Source organism: Schistocerca americana, chromosome 8, assembly GCF_021461395.2.
Source record: "Schistocerca americana isolate TAMUIC-IGC-003095 chromosome 8, iqSchAmer2.1, whole genome shotgun sequence".
Classification (NCBI taxonomy): Eukaryota; Metazoa; Arthropoda; class Insecta; order Orthoptera; family Acrididae; genus Schistocerca; species Schistocerca americana.
The window spans coordinates 237,278,619-237,301,795 of record NC_060126.1 but is presented as its reverse complement, the minus strand read 5'-3'; the positions used below and the strand labels follow the sequence as shown (position 1 = coordinate 237,301,795).

The 23,177-nt window shown below is 45.0% G+C and overlaps 1 non-coding gene and 1 pseudogene across 1 annotated transcript; both read left to right on the top strand.

The window, feature by feature from the left end:
• The first annotated feature begins 14,370 nt into the window (after nucleotides 1–14,370).
• LOC124546328 lies at nucleotides 14,371–14,488 on the top strand (annotated as a pseudogene).
• Nucleotides 14,489–22,189: 7,701 nt separating this feature from the next.
• On the top strand, nucleotides 22,190–22,264 carry Trnat-ugu. The gene has a single exon. It is a non-coding gene; the product is annotated as a tRNA-Thr (tRNA).
• The last annotated feature ends 913 nt before the right edge of the window (nucleotides 22,265–23,177 follow it).

Sequence of the window (23,177 nt, the reverse complement as noted above, 5' to 3'; positions counted from 1 at the left end):
GCCAGCAGGCCAACAGGCGCCTGGACGGAAAACAAGTGCCTGTCTCTGCTTCCGCCTGGTCGCCCCTGTCTCTTTGTAGCAGTACGAGCTCAGGAAAGTATCAAAACGTCCTCCCCCAGTTCCCCCCTCCCCCTCTACCCCCTCTACGCCCTCCCCCACACCTGCTCCAATGAACTTACTCCATGGTTGTTGGAGACACAGAGAACCAACACTTCAGCTTTTGTGATGGTTCATTTAGGGGGCCATTTTCGCACACAGACCCACACACACACACACACACACACACACACAATTTTTTATCGGCTCTCTTTTTACGTCTTTAGTAAGCGACAATGATTCGGATTTGCTACCCAACCCGATTATCAATGTGGAAGAGAAGTTGCAGCTACTTGGACAGCCTGTAATGGTTCTTTATTTACGTGACCATTACGGTACTCCAACCCCAGTTCTCGATACCAGTAATATCGTACCACTTTTCTGCGAAGTAACAGACACATTTTTGTGACAATATTCACATTTGGTTTTATTAATGTATAGGTACTCCGATGTATCGATATATTACAGTGATATGGTTCTTGTGTGCATTCATTTCTGTGAGACCGTCATAATCTTTGACTTACTTGTAATCGTTTTGGCGCGAATGCGCACAGAGCAGTCTTTCTTTCTTTTTGCAGAAGTTAAGCTGTTATTTCGCTTTGTGAAAGAACAGTCAAGTCTTGTGTTTGGTTAAAGTGGAAATCAAATATATGAAGACTGACACAAAACTGCTTTCTTGATGATGTGACAATTAAGAAGAAGTATATGTGAATTTACAAGAAGTTTAATAAAAATGTGGATCGTGAACACCAAGTCCAAAATTATTTCTACCATACCATTGTTCTGATCTGGCATTGTTTGATCATTAAGAATTTCCTGAAAAACGCATTTGTTAGGTCTTCAAATATTGCTAAAATACAGATCTGGACCTTCTAGCAGTCAAAGTGGAATCACCCTAGAATCGACAAGATGAGCCATAACAACTTCGACGAAATCTACGTGGGAATCCATTCAAGGTAAGTGCCAAAATTAATGACTTTTTTACAGTGACTTCATTATTTCCATTCTGACGATACCATCCACAGTCAATAACTTTGTTATTGCCCGATAAAGCGAACATATGCTGTGTGAGCAACATTATTAATCTGATTTCTAACCTACTTTGCAAGTTTTGATACTGTCAGAAGCCCCAGGTTGCACTCACGGAGGGCGCCACCGAAGCAGATATGTCACATGGGCCTGTGCACTGACACGAGAGTGTTCGTGAACACCCCAGTCTCACACTTTGGCTGTTCTCGCTGTTGTCTGAAGCCTTCAGATGGTTCAAATGGCTCTAAGCACTGTGGTCATCAGTCCACTAGAACTTAGAACTACTTAAACCTAACCAACCTAAGGACATCACACACATCCATGCCCGAGGCAGGACTCGAACCTGCGACCGCAGCAGCAGCGCGGTTCCGGACTGAAGCGCCTGGTACCGCTCGGCCACACTGGCCGGCTCTGAAGTCTTCGATGCCCCCCCCCCACCCCCCAATAACAGCAGTGATTGGCATTGCCTGTGTTTGCGTTTTCTGATCTAGATTATTCCCCGGACTGTCTGTGCACTACAACGGAATAAATTGCCACAATACTTGAAGCAGAACACGGAGCTCCGAGCGATAACCAGGCCACGACCACAGTGTCGGCCCTCGTCATTGAACTGTGTGGCCAGTGGCAGTAAATGCCCCTATGTGTTCATACCGAGCACGCCGAAGTCCGGAGCAGTCTCCAGGAGGAAGTATTACAGACCGACCCAATGCCAATTGCGACAGCCGGTCATTGCTTCTGTTCTAGAGCATTCATCTACATCTACATGTACATGGATACTCTGCAAATCACATTTAAGTGCCTGGCAGAGGGTTCATCAAACCACCTTCTCAATTGTAACTACGTAGGCTTTCCCGGCGTAATAAGTCTTGAAAGTCTTTTCGGGTTTGCTGCCGGATCCTAAAATCAACTTGACTCGATATTTCGGCGATCCAACTGTTCGCCATCTTCAGGAAATGCTGCTTCTGCTGATGAGTCCCGCTGAGAACTGACGCAAGATTGCAATTCGACGTCGAATTGCAATCTTGCGTCAGTTCTCAGCGGGACTCATCAGCAGAAGCAGCATTTCCTGAAGATGGCGAACAGTTGGATCGCCGAAATATCGAGTCAAGTTGATTTTAGGATCCGGCAGCAAACCCGAAAAGACTTTCAACACCTTCTCAATTCTCTATTATTCCAATCTCCTATAGACGCGGAAAAAATGAACACCTAAATGTTTCCGTACGAGCACTTATTTCCCTTATTTTAACGTGGTGATCGTTCCTTCCTATATAGGTCGATGTCAACAAAATATCTTCGCATTCGGAGGAGAAAGTTTGTGATTGGAATTTCGTGAGAAGATTCCGACGCAACGAAAAACGCCATTCTTTTAATGATGTCCAGCCCAAATCCTGTATCATTTCTGTGACACACTCTCCCATATTTCACGAAAATACAAAACTTGCTGCCTTTCTTTGACCTTTTTCGATGTACTCCGTCTCCGTCGGTCCTATCTGGTAAGGATCCCACACAGCGCAGCAGTATTCTAAAAGAGAACGGACAGTCGTAGTGTAGGCAGTCTCCTTAGTAGGTCTGTTACATTTTCTAAGTTCCCTGCCAATAAAACACAGTCTTTGATTAGCCTTCCCCACAACTTTTCTATGTGTTTCTTCAAATTTAAGTTCTTCGTAACTGTAATGCCTAGGTATTTAGTTGAATTTACGGCTTTTAGATTAGACTGATTTATCGTGTAACCGAAGTTTAACGAGTTCCTTTTAGCACTCCTGTGGATGACCTCACACTTTTCGTTATTTAGGGTCAACTGCCACTTATCGCACCATTCAGGTATCTTTTCTAAATCGTTTTGCAGTTTGTTTTGATCTTCTGATGATTTTATTAGTCGATAAACGACAGCGTCATCTGCAAACAACCGAAGACGGCTGCTCAGATTGTCTCCCAAATCATTTCTATAGATAAGGAACAGCAAAGGGCCTATAATACTACCTTGGGGAACCCCAGGAATCACTTTTGTTTTACTCGATGACTTTCCGTCAGTTACTACGAACAGTGACCTCTCTGACTTGAAATCATAAATCCAGTCACATAAATGAGACGATATTCCATGAGCATGCAATTTCACTACGAGCCGCTTGTGTGGTACAGTGTCAAAAGCCTTCCGGAAATCCAGAAATACGGAATCGACCTGGAATCCCTTGTCAATTGCACTCAATACTTCATGTGAATAAAGAGCTAGTGGTGTTTCACAGGAACGATGTTTTCTAAACCCATGTTGACTGTGTGTCAATAGACCGTTTTCTTCAAGGTAATTCATAATGTTTGACACAATATATGTTCCAAAATCCTGCTGCATATCGAAATTATCGATATAGGTCTGTAATTTAGTGGATTATTCCTACTACCTTTCTTGAATATTGGTGTGGCCTGTGCAACTTTCCAGTTTTTGGGTACGGATCTTTCGTCGAGTGAACGTTTGTATATGATTGTTAAGTGTGGAGCTAATGCATCAGCATACTCCGAAAGGGACCTAACTGGTATATAACCTTGACCAGAAGACTTGCTTTTATTAAGTGATTTAAGTTGCTTCACTACTCCGAGGATATTTACTTCTACGTTACTCATCTTGGCAGCTGTTCTCGATTCGAATTCTGGAATATTTGTGAAGGCATTTCGGAAGGCTGTGTTTAGTAACTCTGCTTTGGCAGCACTGTCTTCGATAGTATCTCCATTGCTATCAAGCAGAGAAGGCATTGATTGCTTCTTGCCGCTAACATACTTCACATACGACCAGAATCTCTTTGGATTTTCTGCCAGGTTTCGAGACAAAGTTTCGTTGTGAAAACTGTTATAAGCATCTCGTATTGAAGTCCGCGCTAAATTTCGAGCTTCTGTAAAAGATCGCCAATCTTGGGGATTTTGCGTCTGTTTGAATATGGCATGTTTGTTTCGTTGTTTCTGCAACAGTGTTCTAACCCGTTTTGTGTACCAAGGAGCTATTACCACCAAGTCAGCAAGTGGCAGCAGCGTTTAAACACGACTGGAGAACTCATCGTAGTCGAACAACTTGGTAGCTGGGCGTCTCCAGGCTCAGAACCTCTGGTTGCCACCTGAGCATCTGGACGCTCGGGCACATTACTTTCTTCTCGGGACTACGGCGTGGAGGTCCAGCCAGCCCATCGCTGCCGAGGTCTCAACGAGGGCCAGAAAACACGAAGCCTTGTGCTGAAGCCACGGCGGTGGCGCCCGCTCAGTGCTTTCTCACCGTGCCGGAGATCGGCGCACTGGGTGTCGCTGAATGACGTATTCGTTTCGCTCGCCGTCGACGCTAGTGACATCAAGGTCCAATGCATACCTCTTTAGTAGAAAACCACTGCCCACACTCAATCACTTCCACCGCCCCTTGTAGCATGCTTACGATGAATTTCGCTATCCTCTTGACTTTGCTTCTAGGTAGCCGTTCACTCTGCGAACTCAGTCATTATCGAGCAGGGGAACCGTCTGTTTGTTCCATTGGTCTCCGCTTCAGCTCCGGAATGAGTTAGCATAAGCAGTGTTTTACCTATGGCGAGTAGGACTCCAAAACGTCTATCTTTTTAATGGTAGTGCTCAGATGATGTAAATACGTTAGAAGGGTTTTATCTGTGTGAGTTCTGATATTACCACTTGCTTATTTTCTTCGGTTTACTAGCAGTCGAATTTAGGGTCGATAGTACTGAACTACACTTCTGAAGTTTTCTAAATTTTCGATAACGTATTATGGGGTTCGGTGACTGAGTGATTAAATAAAAGAGCTTCTCGCCAAGCCTTGAAGGCCCAAGGGGCGTCTACCTTGTGGCGTCATGCGAATGCGGTATGTAGTGGCATGTCGTCAGCACACCTCTCTCCCGACCGTTTTGCAGACTTTCCAGACCATGGAGCTGCTACTACTCGGACAAGTAGTTTCTCAATTGGCATAACAAGGCTGAGTGCAGCCCACACTAGTCCTCCCACCCACGAAAAATCCCTGCCAGAACCAGGAATCGAACTGGAGTCCTCCGCATGGCAGCCATCTACGCTGACCACCCAGATATGGAGGCGTACTAAGTGGTTAAATCCAAAGCTTTAGCAATCAACCGACGGCCAGTTCAACAGTGTTTCTCCTATCTTCACCTCTGGCAGTTATTTGTATAAGTAAACAGGTTACAACATGGTTGATTGGCCAGGTTAAACTGTAGATGTCCCTATAACTGACTGTGCAAGTTCAGTTGTCAGCAGAAGGCATCGGCATAACTCTTCCAGTAGGACTATACCTGGATAAGCACTGTAACGTTCAATCAAGTTCCGTGTTGAGAAAACTTACACTGCATGTCTTTTTCATTGTCGGCCACCACAGTAATGTTTTTTGCATATATTGTATAGGTTGGGCCAGAAGTCACCATTGGAAATGTTTAACGTTACTTTGTTGGAACAAGAAACATCATGAAGGGCAAATAGGAACATGAAACGACCTCCGGGCTCTAGGAGAAATTGTATTTAACAGAAAAAGATATATGCAGGAACGGAGTAATACAATTACGAATGTTTCAACATATTTCTTATATATATTTAAAATTCTCTCTTTATGTTGACCATCATCCTTGGCGCAGAGTTGATTGTTCTTGACGGTTGTCTTTCGCTCAGATGGATACATTTCGAGACCATGAACTAACATGCACAGCATATTCATCTGTCATCATAACCTTTCGGGGAGCCGCTGATTTTGTAGAAGCTGCAAGTACTGTAACTGCTCGCACGAATCACGTCACATATTCATTTCATGATCTAATGCAGTGATGCTACCGAGTCGAAAATAACAATAACTTTTTTTCATCCAACGTTGCATGAACTTTTGGAAATGTTCGTCTCATCCTACCGCTTGCTTGTCTCTTTTGCTGATGCACGAGTCAATAATTCATTTAAGTGGTCAGTGACTTCAATGTCGCTGTAATGTTCGGTCTGTCTTCTTTGAAATTAGTTCTAATAGCTGAAAGGTCTCTGTTGGATTCCTTTCATGTTAATTTCTTAAATCTGTTGTCATTTACGGGATAAATTCCTCCTCTAAATTTACTGTGATGTTTCTAACTATCGCCGGCCGGGGTGGCCGAGCGGTTCTAGGCGCTACATCCGGAACCGCGCGACCGCCACGGTCGCAGGTTCGAATCCTGCCTCGGGCATGGATGTGTATGATGTCCTTAGGTTAGTTAGGTTTAAGTAGTTCTAAGTTCTAGGGGACTGATGACCTCAGAAGTTGAGTCCCATAGTGCTCAGAGCCATTTGAACCATTTTTTTCTATCTGGGAAGAGACTGAGCAGCGAAACGTGTTACTTTTACACATAAACAAAAACGATCTGTCACACTGCTACACTTTAAAACACAGTTTACATGTAATTCATGTCACACAGTCTCATACGGAACCTACATCCGCTTTCTTTTGTATACTGTATATGATAAGATACTGTCATCCCCCTTCCCTTCTGTGTGAGAGGATGAATGAGCAAATGTATTTCTAGTTGCATGCTTGAGGGTAGCAGACAAGCCTGTCTGCTAGAGAACAATAGGACCAACGTCGGAACAGGTAGCTACACTTTCTAAAAGCAGAGAGGTTTCTATTCTTAGTATGGTCCTGTCCGTCCCTGCACGGGGACAGCCCGACGTGCTCGATATTGCTCTTCTGAAGGGCATCGGGCACTTCGCGACCGCCGAGACGCGCAACGTCCTCTCCTCCGACCACGTACCGGTCATTTTTGGCCTCGACGTGGCCGGAGCTTCTCTTCCAGACAGCCGTCCGAGCTATCGCAGGCTCGACGCCGAGCGCTTTCAGGCGAAAGCCCTCGAACTGCTCGAGGACGCGCCAAACCCCGCCGTGGTAGGGGCAGACGCCGCCCTAGCATTCTTCACCCGAAGAATACTCCGAGCAGCGGAGGAAGCCACGCCGAGACGTCGCCAAGGACCACGAGACTTCTCGCGACAGCTACCGCGCCCTATCCTGGACGCGATCACCGAGAAGAACCGACTGTTTCGTGAATGGCAGCTCACTCGCCAACCAGACACGAAGCGCCGATTAAACCGCATGAGACGGGAAATGAATGCAGCAGTCGAGCATCACCGGAACCAGGAATGGGAAGACCTTGTGTCTACCCTCAATCCTGAGGATGGCAGTGCATGGATAGTGGTAGAGTCCTTCCTACGCCGGCGACAGCTAATACCGCCTTTACAGGTCGGGAACGACTTCGCCAGCGACCCTGACGCGAAGGCCAGCGTCCTGGCTGACGCTTTTGCAGCAAACTTCACACCGGTGGCCGACGACCACATGCGGGAGGTCCACGAGCAACTACCAACCTTCCGTGCCGCAAGGGAGGAAGGCGACGTTATCGAGCCGCTAACGGAGGAGGAAGTTGCTGTGCAGCTTCGCTCGCTGAACCCCAAGAAGGCTGGAGGCAGCGATGGCGTCACAAACCTCCTGCTGAAGAACCTTCCGCCGGGCCTACACCGGCAACTTGCCGATGTTTTCAACGAGATTCTCCGATCAGGTGACTACCCCTCTGCGTGGAAACACGCGGAGGTCGTGCCCATCCTGAAATCCGGCAAGGACCCACGCCAGGCATCGAGCTACCGACCCATCAGCCTACTCCCGTCCCTCTCGAAAGTTTTCGAGAAGCTGTACGCGAGAAGACTGATGCAACACGTCACCCAGGAGGGCATCATCCCGGACGAGCAGTCGGGTTCCGAGAAGAGCATGCCACTTCCCACCAGCTTTTGCGGGTGGTAGAACCGGCGATGAGGGCACTGGAAACAAGGGAATTCTTTGGCGCAGTGTTCCTCGACGTCTCCCGAGCGTTTGACTCGGTGTGGCACGACGGTCTCGAGTTCAAACTTTTTGAACAAGGGATACCGACGTCCCACGTGACGCTGCTGCGGTCGCACCTGTCCGAACGAACCTTCCACGTGAGGGCTGACGACGGTACGTCCACAGACCGGCAGATACGTGCAGGGGTGCCGCAGGGGTCAGTTCTCGGCCCCTCGCTGTACACCCTGTACACTGCAGACGCGCCGAAAGTGGCAGGAGTCGAACTGGCGCTGTACGCTGATGATACAGCCCTGTTCACCCGCAGCATGAAGCCCAAGTGCTGAGAAACCGCCTCCAACGCGGGTGCGACGCCTTGGGCTCATGGGCAACGCAGTGGCGGTTGAAATTCAACTCCACAAAGAGCCAGGCAGTCGTCTCACATACCTAGGGGTTACCCTAGACCGCAGGCTCACCCGGAAGCATCACATCCGTGATGTGAAAGGGAGAGCAATAGGACGCCTCCGCGCCCTGTATCCGCTGCTAAACCCGCAGTCGTCGTTGCCACCGCAACGCGGCATCACGCTTTACATAACATTGGTTCGCCCACTGTTAGAGTATGCCGCCGTGGTCTGGGGGAAAGCCGCAGATGCTCACATTGTGACTCTGCAACGGATACAGAACCGCGCCCTGAGGACTGCTATGCATCTTCCGAGGGGCTTCTCGACGCGCCAACTCCACGAGGACACCGGGATCCTGCCTCTCCGAGACAGGTTCCGCGCCATCGCCAGGAAGTTCTACGAGAAGACGGGACGCTCCCGCAACCGGCTCATCCGTGGACTGGGCTAACAACCTCATCACAGGCCAACCACGCGTTGGCCTGACCTGCTGAGGGATTAAGTTTTACTAATCCCTCAACAGAGTGCGTCTTTCTCTTTTTCAGGTTACACCAGACAGGACCAATCGACAAGAGAGGTAATATATATTTCTCTCTCTTACAGGAACTGCAGGAATGACAAATTTTTGTCTAAACTGCACCACCACGAGCCAAGGACAGGCTCGTCATTCCAGCGTCAGCGTCAGCATCCCTTGTCATGTTGGTATAGGAAGCTGCCTCTGGTCACTTCCGTTTGTATCTGTTAGCGCGCTCGGTAGGAGCCCAGTGAGTCTGTCCGCGGCGAGCGTCTGAAGTGGTAAGATCTCCGGCTAAGCGCGTGTCTGCTAAGTCTGTAGGACAATGGATTTCTTAAGTTCAGCCTAACAGAAAATTTAATCACCTTTATTTCAGGTTTAGCTCTAAAATATCTTATGTTATCTTAAATTGCTACGCAGTGTATTTCGAGTATGAAGTTCAGAATATCTTCCAGTAGTTGCTTTGTCACTACTTTGTGAGTAAAGTGGAGCCACGTGTTGATCAGTAACTCTAACTAAGATCATCAATCTTAAATGCGAATGTGCGTGAGATTATAACGTCTCGTCTTGACAATATTTTTCAATATTGCAACTTTTCTTTATGTTCAACCCACGTGGGGTGTACTTTGTGAGACCATTACCACGTGCTTACACAATTGTTTGACGCATCAGGTTAATAGTAAGACGATAGTAACCAGTTCGAGGTTTTTCTTTTGTAAATTGCTTTTCGATCTAATTTATTTTAATTATCAAAATTATTGTGGAGTTACACTCTTTGTGTAAACCAAGTTGACCACGTGAAGCATGTGGTGTAATCATCAAAGTAGCCCTCAGCTATTCTGTTCGGGAAGATTTCACAGAGAGTTAGTATGAATTTAGTATACCAGTGTGTGGTAATTACATGACGGGCAGGATTGCGCTACGAACGTAACTTCTTTGGGTGAAAATTGAATCGGTTGGTTGTGGTTAATTTCCTCTTGCATATGTTTCAACGTTCTTCTTGTGTTATTTCATGAATGCCGTGTTGTATGCAGTCTCCCAATCTTGGCTCCATATTTGATGTGTTCTGTAAGATTGCAAACTCACATTTTCACAATCCTAAATAAGGCACCAGTTCAGTTATGAATCAAGTTTAATATGCTGACATTTCAATGATCAATGTTAAAATAAATTTCCAAATATAAACTGATTTATTTCTTTTTATTTAAATTCTATTATATATATATATATATATATATATATATATATATATATATATATATCACCGGTTGTCGTATGACGATTAAAAGATTATAATTAATGTTAGTCTAGACTGGATACCTGGTGAAACAGTTGCGCAGTAATGCAAGGTTAACTTTCCCACATAGCTCACAGCTTTTAACCCGCTTTTATTGTCTATCAGCACCGCTTTCATAGCAAATTAAAGCAATATCGTTACATAGTTTAGGTCGCAAGACACGATTATTAAAAGGCGGCCGTTTCGATTATCACATAATCATCTGCAGACCGACAGCCATATTGATGGACAATGGCTGCGTAACGAGCAGGAACCGCTGATTGACGATAGTCAACTGCTTCTGTCTTCGGCTGCATGGTGAATCTGAAATAGAACCAGTTGCAAAGGCCTTTCTTTTAACTTTATAGAGGTTAGCCTACGTTGGGGCTCCTTTCTTGAAACTATTAAAAAAGTTTTCCTGATCTCATCATAACGTCCCACTGTTAGTTCCATTTTGTGCAAACATACGCTAAGAAGAAGACGTTCTTCAGCTGCGAATCTGCTTGTTTCTGCCATTACAACACAAATTTTTCACAACAGTATCACCTTAGTAGCAAAACAACACGATTACATGGCACAATTTCACAGAGTGACGCCTGTATTGTTGTACGCATAGCAATTATTGAATAGATTGTCGTAATTCGAGTGATCTCTGCCAGATTACAGACGTACTACGGCCAGGGAACATTATTTTCAACCGAAAATATATTTCCCAATCCGCGTAACCACCAAACTACATTTTAAGTTACTTGAAAACCAACCGATCGTGGCTTCTGTCCCCTGTGCAGTGTATGGCGTTAATATTTATCTTAGATTAAGCTGTTTTATTTTAACGGTCTTCAATGAATTGTCAGTAAAAGGATAAGCAAAAATATTTGTTCACAGACTCTACTTGTTTCACTTCCTATTTTCAAGCTTCATTTTTGTGTATATTCGATGACGTTCTTCTATCTTTTCTGTCAAAGTACACATATTGAGTAACTTCTCTTAATCGAACGCTTTTTCCCTGTCGATAGAATTCGTGTCTCAAGGGAGTCAAAAGCAACTTCCCACTCTTTCTAGAATTGTAAAAAACACTGATTTAGTCTGCTACTCCGTAGCGGATGCGTACGCACAGCAAGGGGATTCATCGGTATTCCTACGTACGTAACATCATATGTCTACTGAGAACTGCGCACAGTGCCCATTGCGGCTACTGTGTGATAGTCATGACTCGCGGTAACTGTGCGAAGCAATCGATAAGCAATATTGGCTGCTACGACGTCAGAAGCTATTGCACGAACTGTCAGACGAGTATCCGATATGCCAGAGCAGATTTTATTAGGTATCGCGGAATATGGAAACGGGAGACTCAACGAAGAGCCCATCCTAAAGCAGATCAATGTACCTCGCAGTATTGCTTTCGATGTGTAGAAGAAGCAAATGGATCGGAGATTATAGTGTATTGTCCTGTCTGTTGGAGGAGGATGAGTGCAGGAAACTGGCAGCTGCCATTTCTAAGAAATCATTTTGATAAGTTCTTGACGTGGGTTACGGAAACTATGGAAAACCTAAATCAGAATGTCCAAAGTGGGATTTGAGCTCCGTTCGTGCAGGATACGATTCCATTCTGTTAAACTGCACCACATCGTTTTAAAGTTGGGGACATGTGGTTTGTTCAGGATAGCTATTTCGCTGTTGTTGTGAACTGTTTAGTCATTTGGGTTTATCGCAGTACAAAGCTGAGATAAGAAATCTCAATCAGAATAAATAAACAGAAAAAAGGAAAATAGCTTTACGGAAGCAGTGATTACATCACAGATGCAGAAATATTCCGAAAATCGCCAGTGATAAGCCGGCCACAATGGAAAAAAATGTGATAGACGAGAAATATGATAAAGAATAATATTATGATAGCGGAAATAACATGAAAAATTTCTCCGGAAATGAGAACATGTATAAAGTTATTGCTTTTTCTCTTTACAGCGCCACGCCGTAATTGCTTGGCGCTCTGGAAATTTTAGAGCAAGTTCTACGGAAATTGAGACCACGCGCCTTTTGGAGGTAATGCTGGGGAAAAGAGCGGATTGGATTCCATGGAACGAACCGACGACATCAGAAATGTTCGAAATTTTAGGAGCTCGTTTTAGAAACTAAAATGAACTTTTGGGAATTTTCAGTAAACCCGCAACCCCGATTCTTCAAAAAATCGAATTGCTATGTATAAAACGTCATATCTCCTGAAATATGTGTCGTAAAGTGATATAATTTTGTAGGATCATTCAGTGTTATATGTGGATACCTTCTGCAAAATGTGTTGCGAGTAGAGTGAGAAGTAAAGAAGTAATAAATTAAAACACAGCGCCTGATGTTGCAGTTCTACTGCACGAAGAGCGAAACTGGTGCAAACGATAAACTTTTTTCCTTTCATCATTTGTTGGGTATGCAGCGAGAAAACGTTTCGTAAAGGTTTGAAATCAAGTGCAATGTTTGTTGGAAATCGCTAAGTGCTCTCACTCTGATATAATAGATGAATATATTTTGGGTAATTTGCGCGCTGTAGGTTAGACTGCCCCAAGAAATATAACGTAGTCTCTGTTATACTGGACTTGCTTCGTTAAATCTTGAACGTGAGATGACAGCTTTTAATGAGTAAATTATAGCAGCGCTTCAAATGTTCAAATTCGGAAAAGAGCTGCATGAAGAACTGAAAATTAAAATTTTGTGGTCTCCAGAAGCAGTTAGATAGGCAACCTACAACTGGTCCTATACACTGTGCCTCGGGTTAGCTATTTAGTTGTATACAAGGTGGCTATAATTAAACTTTCGTCACATGAGAAGCCTCTCACGAAAAACGAGTGATACTAGGACAATGAAATTTTGTGGAAACATTTGTAATGATTTGCGGAAGAGCTGCAACGGATAAACCATCGAAAGAAAGGCAGTTTAATTTTTACATGTGAAGGTAACACTTGTTTAGTGCGAACAATGTTTACGTTCCAGATTACAAACGTTGCTCATTGTAACGACCATCTGCATCCAGGACAGCCTGCAACGGCACTAGAGAAACTATTTCTTAGTTGTTCGCACCACTTTTTGAATGGGCGGAATGTAATGTTCAACTGTCTTGACGTAGCTCACGCACTGCTTGAAGTCCGAGTATTGCGTCCAGCATTCTCAACCAAGACAATAACATCTTCATCACTTTGTGGCGCAAACGTCCGTCGGCCTCTCCCTGGAGCAATTCCCCAATCACCAGTTAATTCTAAGTTCCGAATCATATTCTTCAACCCCAGTGTGAGAAGAAGAGCTCTCCAAATTCCTCTTTCATGCGTCGGTAGCACAAACGCTGCTGTTTCAATAAACAGCTTTACTAGTAAAACCCTGCTCACCTAGTCTAGCCCCATGATGGTTGTCTGCAACTGTAATTCACACAGATGCTTGTGTTTCAACACTACGTTGCCGTACCAGTAGCGGCGTCTAGCAGCTAGTCAGGTCACTAACACTATTAACAACACAAATCCTGCGGCGCATCGTCTGAACTTCATCCCTATGAGTATCAATGTGGTAGATACGTTTTCAGTCTACACTGTGTCAGGTAGCGAAAGTTCAATTACAACCACCCTGTAGACTGTGGCAGCATCTGCCGGACACGGCAGTGTTGATGTTGCTCTTGGAGGAGTTCAACAATTCCGCTTTCATATTTTTACGAGAAATGACAATCAGCGGCGGAACAAACATGGCAGTTGCACTCATGCAGGTTACCAGTGTCACCAGGGATCCTCTCTCTTGTGATGACAAACTTCCTACCTGCTTTTTGCTCTTCAAACTAATAACTTTTGTACGTCGATTCTGAACAACGGTTATTCCCGTATCATCTACGTTAAACATTTTGTCAGGATTGAAACCGATCTTTTCTAGTTCAGGTTCCAGAAGGTCGAAAAAGGAATCAACGTTTCTCTTTGAAAAACTTTTAGCTCTAGCCAAAGAAACGGACTCTGGTCTTCTTAAACTAAGACAGGGATGTCGCTTTATAAAATTTCTGAGCCATTTTTTTCCCGCCGCTCCTTTTCAAAGCGCGAACGGATGTTCGATGTCATTTCTCACTGCTATTTGGAAAGCAAGTTGCCTTACGTCACATGAACGTAACCCAAAATACCTACTTTTTATTACTTTACAATAACGTACCAATTTTTCTTCCAAGTCATTTCCTAACATATAATATTTTCGTTTTTTTTTACCAAACTTTCAACGTTTTTTGTAGTCTTCTGTGGTTGATTTGGGCAACGGCCTTGCCGCAGTGGATACACCGGTTCCCGTGAGATCACCGAAGTTAAGCGCTGTCGGGCGTGGTCAGCACTTGGATGGGTGACCATCCAGGCCGCCATCCACTGTTGCCATTTTCGGGGTGCACTCAGCCATGTGATGGCAATTGAGGAGCTACTCGACCAAGCAGTGGCGGCTTCGGTCAAGAACACCATCATAACGGCCGGTAGAGTGGTGTGCTGACCCCACGCCCCTCCTATTCGCATCCTCCACTGAGGATGACACGGCGGTCAGATAGTCCCGGTAGGCCACTCGTGGCGTGAAGACGGAGTGGTTGATTTGGGAACGTGGTAGATTTTTGCTGCTTTCAAATACCCATATTTCTTCTCTTTAACGGCATTTACTGCTTCTATCATTGCTTACGGGTCCCAGTGTTTCCTTTTCTTGATTGGTTTAGACAACGACATCTACAAAAGAAATATAACATAAATAAAAAAAAGCTAAGCCAACTATCAGATATCCGATAGTTTGAATCATCTCACTATCCAATAAAAGGTACCCACGCTTGAAAGGAAAGACCAGCATATAAGAAAGACAGTATTTAACAAACACATTAGTTCGAACTATTGTTGAGAAGTTGAAACTATAAGCTTTCCCACTGTATAGAACGTATAACCGTATACACTTACATTTAGTCGATGGGGCCGGCCGGTGTGGCCGTGCGGTTCCAGGCGCTTCAGTCTGGAACTGCGTGACCGCTACGGTCGAAGGTTCGAATCCTGCCTCGGGCATGGATGTGTGTGATGACCTTAGGTTAGTTAGGGTTAAGTAGTTCTAAGTTCTAGGGGACTGATGACCATAGATGTTAAGTCCCATAGTGCTCAGAGCCATTTGAACCATTTAGTCAATGGCTGCGCGTGTAGTGAACTCTGCAGAATATTACCGAACTCCGAATTCACTCTGGCAACCACTTCACCACGAAGCACGATTGGTACCGCGGCAGAACTCAAAATGGCATCTCAGCGGACCAATACTTAACAGTTCCCGCCCCCTGCGACAGAGTGCACTCGTTACTTGATTAGAAACCTTACTATGCGATAAGTAGGAAGTATCCTATAATCGGCCACTTTCCCCTACATAATAAGTATGGATACAAGCCTCAGTTAGGGAGTCCTACTCGCAGCTGGCCAATGTTTTACAACGACCCTGCCCAATGCTCGATGATACGTTTCGGGTAAATACATAATGTCTGTGTGGGCTTGGTTTAGCTATGGCTGTTTCTTCGCATTTCCAGTGCACAGTGACATCACCAGCAGTCGACGTGGACAGCTCTAGAAGGTTCAGTTGACATCCAATGACTAATCGACGTTCGAAGTCACTGAGATCTCCTGCTGATCCGTTCTACGGTTACTGCTTCTCTGCTGAAAAAAAAACGTCTCGGCGCCTCTTATATGGCAGTCTAGTAGTCAGTTCCGCATTAACAGGGGTGTCGGGATACTTACGATCAGGAGGTGCTTACGGAACGTGAAGGGTGTGGCCTGGCATAGTCCCTCAGATATCGATTCACTCGTGGAAATTTTCAGAAGCGCCTCGAATTGCTAACGTAGTCGGTACGACGTGCATAAACAATGTGACACTGCTCAGAGCCGGTGGCAGCCGCGCAGTGTGCGGGCAGTGGCGAGGCGCGGCCCGGGATCGCCAGCGACCGTGGGGCGGCGCCCACTGGCCAGACAATGCTCTCTGTGGAGCGGGTGTCCGCGTGCTGTTGGCACGGCTCGGGCCGCGCCTCGCTACGGCTGCCACGCCGGTAGCGGACAGCGCAGGACACCACAGCACTGCGCAACACAACACAACACAACATAACACAATGCGCACCTCGCGTCCGCTGCAGCCGCCCACGCCTGCCGAGGTCGCGGCCGTGGCGACCGTCCGCCACGCGACACGTGCCTACTGCAGCCGGCACACACCACACGTGGTGAGTTCTCGATGCGAGGGTAACGTGGCAGCAGAAAATACAGCTACTTTATGTACGAACATTCCTCTACCATTTCTTCTTCGGCCACTGTTATTGTTAATAATTGGTGTTTAAATGTATTCTCTACAATAAACTAGCTGAGTATCGGTGTTATCCGAGAATGTCTTTATTTCAATCTGTCCTGTCTATCTCTAGAGAAAGTCTCTGTCCACCTCTTCTACTTCCTGTCTCTGTCCACTCCTCCGACCCCCTCCTCTCTCAGCTCAACTGCTCCTCCTCCTTCTCTATTTCAATCTGCTCCTCTCCCTCTTGCCATCTGCTCTTTCCCTCTTTCATCTTCTCCTCCCCCTCTAATTCCATTTCCTATTCTCTCCCTCTCTTTGTCAGTCTCCACCACTCCCTGCCTCTGTCCAATTCCTCCTCTTTCCTATCACTGTCCATCTCCTACTCTTACTGTCCATCTCCTCCTCTCCTCTATCTCTGTCTGTCTCCTCCTCCTCCTGCTTCGCCTTCCTGTCTGTCAGTCTCAAATAGTTCAAATGGCTCTAAGCACTATTGCACTTAACATCTGAGGTTATCAGTCTCCTAGACTTACAACTACGTAAACCTAACTAACCTAAGGACATCACACACATCCAGGCCCAAAGCAGGATTCGAACCTGCGACTGTAGGAGCCGTGTGGTTCCGGACTGAAGCGCCTAGAACCACTCAGCTCTATCTCCTAGTACTCCATTCTCACTCCACTTTATCACACTTGCCCAACAGGAGGCTGTTGGTTCTTACCCTTACCGAATTTCTTTCCAGATTGTAACTAATATGTGTACCAAATTTGACTGAAATTGTTCCAGGGGTTTAAGATGAGATTTTTACCCGTGGCTTTGCCGGGATACGCACATCTCACATATGCAGGGTATACAGTTCTAAGCAAAGAAGGGAAAGCAGAAAGGTGGAAGGAGTATATAGAGGGTCTATACGAGGCCGATGTACTTGAGGACAATATTATGGAAATGGAAGAGGATGTAGATGAAGATGAAATGGGAAATACAATACCGCGTGAAGAGTTTGACAGAGCACTGAAAGACAACACGTGAGGCAATACTGACCTTACGACTTATTTTAGAAGATAGATTAAGGAAAGGCAAACCCACATTTCCATCATTTGTAGACTTAGAGAAAGCTTTTGACAATGTTGACTGGAATACTCTCTTTCAAATTCTAAAGGTGGCAGAGGTACAATACAGGGAGCGAAAGGCTATTTACAATTTGTACAGAAACCAGATGGCAGTTATAAGAGTCGAGGGGCATGAAAGGGAAGCAGTGGTTCGGAAGGGAGTGAGACAGAGTTGTAGCCTCTCCTCGATGTTATTCAATCTGTATATTGAGCAAGCAGTAAAGGAAACAAAATAAAAATTCGGAGAAGGTATTAAAATCCATGGACAAGAAATAACAACTTTGAGGTTCGTCGATGAAATTGTAATTCTGTCAGAGACAGCAAAGGACTTGGAAGAGCAGTTGAACGGAATGGACAGTGTCTTGAAATGAGGTTATAAGATGATCATCAACAAAAGCAAAACGAGGATAATGGAATGTAGTCAAATTAATTCGGGTGATGCTATGGGAATTAGATTAGGAAATGAGACACTTAAAGTAATAAAGGAGATTCGCTGTTTGGGGAGCAAAATAACTGATGATGGTCGAAGTAGAGAGGATATAAAATGTAGACTGGCAATGGCAAGGAAAGCGTTTTTGAAGAACAGAAATTTAACATCGAGTATAGATTTAAGTGTCAGGAAGTCATTTCTGAAAGTAATTGTATGGAGTGTAGCCATGTATGGAAGTGAAATATGGACGATAAATAGTTTGGACAAGGAGAGAATAGAAGCTTTCGAAATGTGGTGCTACGGAAGAATGCTGAAGATTAGGTAGGTAGATAACATAACTAATGAGGAGGTATTGAATAAAATAGGGGAGAAGAGGAGTTTGTGATACAAGTTGTCAAGAAGAAGGGACCGGTTGGTAGAACATGTTCTGAGCCATCAAGGGATCACAAATTTAGCATTGGAGGGTAGCGTGGAGGGTAAAAATCGTAGAGGGAGACCAAGAGATGAATACACTAAGCAGATTTAGAAGGATGTAGGTTGCAGTAAGTACTGGGAGATGAGGAAGCTTGCACAGGATAGAGTAGCATGGAGAGCTGTATCAAACCGGTCTCAGGACTGGAGACCACAACAAACAACATAAAGTCCGGGACAACTTTCAATTATTTATTGCACAAGAACCAAAAATTGTACATATATCATATATATGTCATTTTGAAGAGAACCCCTGGAAGTTTTTTTTTCATATATACCGCCACAGAGTAGTTTGGTACTTTCCCGATAGTCCGCGATAGTCGCAAACATGGTGAGTTCACGTGCGGAGCGAGCTTTCTCTGTGTTGGAGTTCGACAAAAACAAGTGTGCTACAGCTGTTCAGCCAAGTACGGGAAGAAGGCACCAACAAAGATCTGGTGTATGTACCGCCTCTAGCACGTGATGTAGCAGAGCTACGGCAGAGAATACGGGAAGCGACTGCCACAGTCGCCATGCTGGGACAGATGTGGCAAGAATTCCATTACCGTACTGATGTCTGCTGGGTCGCTCATGGTTCGCATATCGAATGTTTGTAAAAAAACACTTTCAGAGTTTCTCTTCAAAATCAAAATGTATAACATCTGTACAATGTTTAGTTCTTGACTAATAAATAATTGAAAGTGTTCCCGGAATTTATGTACACCCTGTATTTCACAGATATATAACATACTTCACACTTATTTGTACACATATATTTCAAGTGCGTGTCTAGAGAATTTCGCCATGTGCTTTCATTTTCACACAGATCAATGTATATGGTGTTGTGTCTCCTGGCCGACCGGGGTGGCCGGGCGGTTCTAGGCGCTACAGTCTGGAACCACGCGACCGCTACGGTCGCAGGTTCGAATCCTGCCTCAGGCATGGGTGTGTGTGATGTCAAAAATGGCTCTGAGCACTATGGGACTCAACTTCTGAGGTCATCAGTCCCCTAGAACTTAGGACTACTTAAACCTAACTAACCTAGGGACATCACACACATCCATGCCCGAGGTAGGATTCGAACCTGCCACCGTAGCGGTCTCGCGGCTCCAGATTGTAGCGCCTAGAACCGCACGGCCACTCCAGCCGGCTGTGTTATGTCCTTAGGCTAGTTAGGTTTAAGTAGTTCTAAGTTCTAGGGGACTGATGACCTCAGAAGTTAAGTCCCATAGTGTTCCGAGCCATTTTTGTTGTGTCTCCTGAACTATGTACCGATTCATGACGTATTTTGCTAGGTACAATAAGCGGCATATATGGATGGTGTCTGCGAAGTGTGTTGCAAGTAGAGTTAATGCCAAAGAAGTAAGAAGTTAAAACGAGATGCTTGATGCGGTAGTTTTTGATGTATATCTCCTGAACTATATGTCGTATACTGGCATATTTTTGTAGGAACATTCAGCGGCATATATGGATACTGTCTGCAAAATCTGTTGTGAATGGGGTTAGTCGTAAATAAGTAATAAAACGTCATGTTTCATGTGCCACTTTTACTGCGTGAACAGCGAAAATATACTAAGCGAAGAACGTTTTCTTCCTTTCGTCATTTTACGGGGCTCGTCAACGAGAAGAAGTATCGTAGAGGTGTGGAATCATGTGTAAAGTTTGTTGCAAGTCTGTATGTGGTCTAATTCTCAAATGCTGAATGACTGAAGTGTGGGTATTCTCCGGTCGTGGACTATATTGCTTTTTCACCCCCAAGCTCATTCATTTCTTATCCACACAGTGATGATTTCCAGACAGGAAGTAGTATGTGTACCACGTTTGGCTGAAATCGGTCCAATGGTTCAGGACGAGATGTGGAACATACATACATCGACATATACGGACATCCATTATTATAATATGTGTGCATATCCCAATGGTACTTCCGTTCCCTTTACTTGAACAAAAACACAAATTACAAGCTCGGCACTGGCATGGGCGTCTGTAGAAATTTGTCGAGGAGGGGGCACGACTGTAAAAGTTAAATTATTTTTATAGCTCACTACTGAGTGACGTGTCTCAAGAAATAAATTTTACGGAAGTATGTAAAGCATAATCTATCTCAAACGCTCGATAACTATCCAGTCAATATATCTTCGAAGGTATGTTTCTGGTTCATCTTAAAGGTAAGCAAATTCCATTAGTACAGCCTAACAGACTAGACATCGTCTGTTTTATTCAGCACGTTATTGGTTAGACATGGCAACTGGACTACAGAACTTATAGCTCTGTAGTTGGATGTCGAACATACTTTTGCAGACTTTCGGGGCATTCCTTACACTAAAACAAGAAAAAAGTTCGCACAAATGTATGTCCGGAAATCCTCCGTTTTCGAATTATTGATGAAAGTCGAACTTCAACTGCTTTCCCAGTACAATCTAAGAACTTCACTTATCAATGCACCCGTCTGACTAACTGTATTCTGACTGGCATTGTGCCGCTAGCGGGACTTGTTTACATTCGCTATTCAATTGGCATCAACGGAAAATTTGGAAATTTGTGGTAAGGACAACGGGACCAAACTGCTGAGGTCATAGGTCCCTAGGCTTATGCACTACTTAATCTATCTTAAACTAAGTTACGCTAAGGACAACACACACACACCCATGCCCGAGGGAGGACTCGAACCTCCGATGGGGGGAGCCGCGCTGACCGTGAAAAGGAGCCCTAGACCGCGCGGCTACCCCGCGCGGCTGTCAGCAACGTGTCCACTATGTGGATGTACTACAGGCAGTGAGGTAAGTTAAGGTGTTGTGTTCAAACATGGCAGAATACCAATTTCATAAGCGGAAGACATGATTTTTGCGTATGGCTGTGTATATGGTAACGTACACGGAGCTGCACGGCCGTATCAGACGGCGTTTCCAGACCAAAGACAGCCGAGTCATCCAAACTTTGGTGCTGTGTATCGTATCAACGCAGACTACTGACTGAGGAAGACCACGTGTTGCACGCACGCCTGATCAGGAAGGGCACGTTCTTCGTGCCTCTGAACAAGAGCCAGGTATTAGCGCAAGACAAGTGGCCCTGAGGTACGTTACATCTCCAAATTCAGAATGGTTTATACCTAACGAGCAGCTCATGTATCCGTACCATCTCCAACTTGTGCAGGGCCTTACGCCTACCAATCATCTAACATGGGAGAACCTTTGCCGTTGGTCTGATCCGTTGTTCGTGTCTCCATTTTTGTTTGCAGACAAGACATCTTTTGGAAGAGAAGGAAAAACAAATTTCCACAACCAAAACATAGCACTGATCGCAATCCTCATGCTAAAGTACAGACTAGAGATCAGAATATTTCGGACATGTCCGAAAGAACGGACACCACATCCATATAAGTATATAGTTCTGGCAATACCGGCCATGACCTTCAAATGGTTCAAATGGCTCTGAGCACTATGGGGCTTAACATCTGAGGTCATCAGTCCCCTAGAACTTAGAACTACTTAAACCTACCCAACATAAGGACATCACACACATCAATGCCCGAGGCAGGATTCGAACCTGTGACCGTAGCAGTCGCGCGGTTCCGGACTGAAGCGCCTAGAACCGCTCGGCCACACTGGCCGGCGCCATGACCTTCCTCTTCTGTGCAGATGCACACATATTACCCGAACTATTACGGAACTTGGTAAGAATGTCTTCGACGAGTAATGAGTGTGTTGGGTAGGGACACTATGAATGTAGTGTGTGGACATATAAGGTGAGAATGTGGGTCTAGCGGGTGGCGTGCGCGAGATAGTCCCTGCAGTCGCACTATTCTTTGTGCCCTCGGTGGCTCAGATGGATAGAGCGTCTGCCTTGTCAGCAGGAGATCCCGGGTTCGAGTCCCGGTCGGGACACACATTTTCAGCTGTCCCCGTTGATACACATCAACGCCCGTCAGCAGCTGATCAATGGTGTCTGTTCTTTCGGACATGTCCGAAAGAACAGACATCATATCCATAGAAGAATATACTAAGATTAATGTGTGGGTTGGAATTGTATGTGATTGTATGGTAAGGCAATACGGTCCCCCAGCACATCTTACAGGAACTGTCTACAGGGACTTCATTCAGAACATCCTCCAAGACCTACGAAGAGATGTAAACCGTCAAATACGAAGAAAAATGTGGTTTATGCATAATGGAGCTTTAACATCTTCCAGTCCCACTGTTCTAGATGCCCTGCCCGTTATTTAACATGACAGTTGGATGGGTAGAGGAGGCCTTGACGTTCCCCTCACCACGAGTGCACGCGTGTTTACGAGCAAGACGAGAGTATTTCGAATATTTATTACGAGTTTACGTGTTGGTGAACTCCAACCACCTAAATAGTACACTTTCATTAAAAAATCTAAATCGAAGGATTTTCGGGAGATGTGTTTGTAAGAACTTTTATTCTTGTTTTGTTGTGAGAAATCTGTCCTCAAAGATTGTAAAAGTATTTTTGAAACATCCTATATCAGGGGCACTCAAATGAAAGCGGGACGGATGGGGAAAATACGTAAGTAAGCTGTTTACTATTTCAAAAGCAATATCCGTGGCTTAACATGTGTATCCCACAGTGAGACAAGACAGTCAAAGCTTTCATGGAAAAGTGTTTGAGGTAGCCTAGGGAACCATGATTGTACCATTTGCTTCGTACGAAGCAAATCGATGGCCACGAACGTCTTTCCTCAGGGCTTTAGAAATATGGAATTCCATGGGGAAAGATCGGGACTGTACAGCAATGTGTAAGGGCTCCCCAGCGAAATTTCTGCTCTGTGCTCGAAAC